The following is a 2,477-nucleotide window of genomic DNA, read 5'->3' on the forward strand; positions in this document are numbered from 1 at the left end:
TAATGCATTTGTCTTATGCCGCTATACTAAGAAATTATTAAAAAAAAAAAAAACCAATAAACCAGATTTAGCATTTATTAGAGAAATGGAAAACGGAAAAAATATAAATTCGAACATGAGAAAAACAAGAAAGGTGAATAAATATAATATAAACGTGATATTTATGGCGTAGTTAATCATCAGTGCTGAGCATTCAAAGAGTTATGTGCCCTTGTCTGAAATTAGTTCCGCCATCCTGTCTTTCTTCGACAAAGCAGAACACTAAACAGTTATGATGATAATCGTTACTGAAGAGCTTCAGAAATAGTCACATTTAATCAAAACACATCTTAATCATTTGTATGTAACTTTTATGAATATTTGTTAGTTTGTTGAAGTTACACTTTGTATGTGTTATATCATCAGTTTCACCGAAAGAAAGAAGAAACGAGCAGTTTTTCATTTACGAGAAGAAAGTAAACTGAGCTGGAATCAACGTAATTTTTACAAATTTTATTTAGTTTATTTTACTTGCTAGTTATAAATTTGTTATCCACTAACTTACTATTATTTTTGGACAGTGTTTATTTTCTTCTTTTTGTTTATACTTTAGGGTTACGCCACTCCAAAGAGTTATGTTCTCTTGTCATCTCCGTTTCTTTGTAGATACGTCGCAACGCAGCGCGCGAAAATAGCATCTGAGACCTACGTGCATTAGCTGCTTGACTGTCTTTTCTTTCTCTTTTCATTTATTTTTAATGAAAAAAAAACCCCTACCTAAAAGATCTTAACAATATATCGAAACAAATAACGAACTAACATTAATCGTATATGATTACCAAAACAAAAGAAAATAGCATGTAAAAGCAAAAAGAACGATCCCACCAAGTGCTGAATATTCCATCCGCTGAACAACACTTTAGTTTACTTTCCTTTTTGTTCCTTTCCCCACATATATTTTTTCTCTCTTTCATAATATTGGCTGAATCTAAAGCGGGCTAAAATCTATAAAGCGTGCTAAATTTATAAAGCGGTAAGTATGCTGTTTATAGAATCTTCATATTTATTCTAAAACTACTTGGTATATTTTGATATCGACTCTTCTTTTTCTCAGTATTGTTTTTAATCCTCTGTCACTCCTGATTTTGTTTGCTTTGTGTACGTGTGTTCTGCCGAACACACGTACACATTGCATTCCGCCTATGTGACTTAAGTTTTATTAACTGCTTCATACAGACTGAGGAATCGGTTTAGAGCTAAAACGCCAGAAATTGCAATTTTATTTTCGTCTCCCTGTAATTTCTTTGCCTTCATCATGCAAAGAAAGCCGTCAAGTTGTAACCTCATTTGTCTCCCCGAAAATACACACGTGTGTACCAAGGCTTTATTAAACCGCCAACTGTTTTAACTCAAAACGTGCTCGACTCTGTGAGCATATATATATATATATATGGTGTGTGTGTTAGGGAAATAAATTATTTTATGGATAATTTTTTTAAGGTTTGAGATATAGTAGAACTAGTAATTATACGGTAGGTCACTCAAAAGTGTTTTATCTTCACTATATGATATATATTACCATGTCAGATTCTCGTATTTATATCAATTACTTTTTTTGTTGTAGATATGGGTGTATATCTATCTTTTTATACACATACATGTTTTGAATGAAAATTGCAAGATAACCAAATGTTTTGTAAATTTGTTGGTTTAACACACATAACGCGGGTATAAATGCTTGTTTATTATTTTATGCGTAAAAATTAAGAAACTACTAAACAAATATGTGGTGAGAGCAGTGTTGTCTGTTATTCACCTTGATACCTACATGAAACCATGGTATGGATTTAAATATGTATCTCTCTCTCTCTCTCTCTATATATATATATATATATATATATATATTGTATGTATATATATATGATTGCATGTCTGTATATATGCATGTATGTATATATATGCATGTGTGTGTGTGTATATATATATCTATATATATATATTAAATTATGGGATGACCCAGGAAGTTATACTAATTTCTTGTTATCAAAACTGACTCGTAAGTGTATTGTGGTCTTTGCAATGCACAATTCATAAACATTAATTTTTTAATTTTATATTTTCTTAGATGTTTCGGAGACTTACTCTTCAAAAATGTCAAGAAATTTCGGTTCATGCCCCCCCCCCCGCCTTCAACGTTTTAATATGTCGTTTGAAACAAAAGTAGGGGTAGGATGATAGGATAGTATCCCATATTAAAGAAAAAAAGATGAGACTTTGATGCGTATGTTTAGGACTGAAAAGCGTTTGAAACTTAATAATCAAAACATATTCATTCGACACGCATTTTCTTTATTTTGCGAGCATACTCACTCACACATAGACAACTGAATTTACAAACGAGGAGAATTGTTAATATAAGTTTTTAGTCAAATCACACACGCATACGAGACAACAAGGAAACATTTAAGCTAGAAATAGCAGCAAAATCTCGATCAAAT

The 2,477-nt window shown here is 31.4% G+C and overlaps 1 protein-coding gene across 3 annotated transcripts in view; it reads left to right on the forward strand.

The window, feature by feature from the left end:
- The first annotated feature begins 218 nt into the window (after positions 1–218).
- The window catches only part of LOC106876199 (uncharacterized), a 27,111-nt gene continuing 24,852 nt past the window's right edge, over positions 219–2,477 (forward strand). The window contains exons 1-2 of one of the 3 annotated variants that reach the window (XM_014924655.2): positions 219–476; positions 974–1,012. The gene's annotated coding sequence lies outside the window, so the exon portion shown is untranslated. Of the gene's footprint in view, positions 477–515; positions 1,013–2,477 lie in introns of those variants that run through there. The other 2 variants (XM_014924656.2, XM_014924654.2) reach the window with 2 other exon arrangements.

This window comes from Octopus bimaculoides, chromosome 9 (genome assembly GCF_001194135.2).
Source record: "Octopus bimaculoides isolate UCB-OBI-ISO-001 chromosome 9, ASM119413v2, whole genome shotgun sequence".
NCBI lineage: Eukaryota > Metazoa > Mollusca > Cephalopoda > Octopoda > Octopodidae > Octopus > Octopus bimaculoides.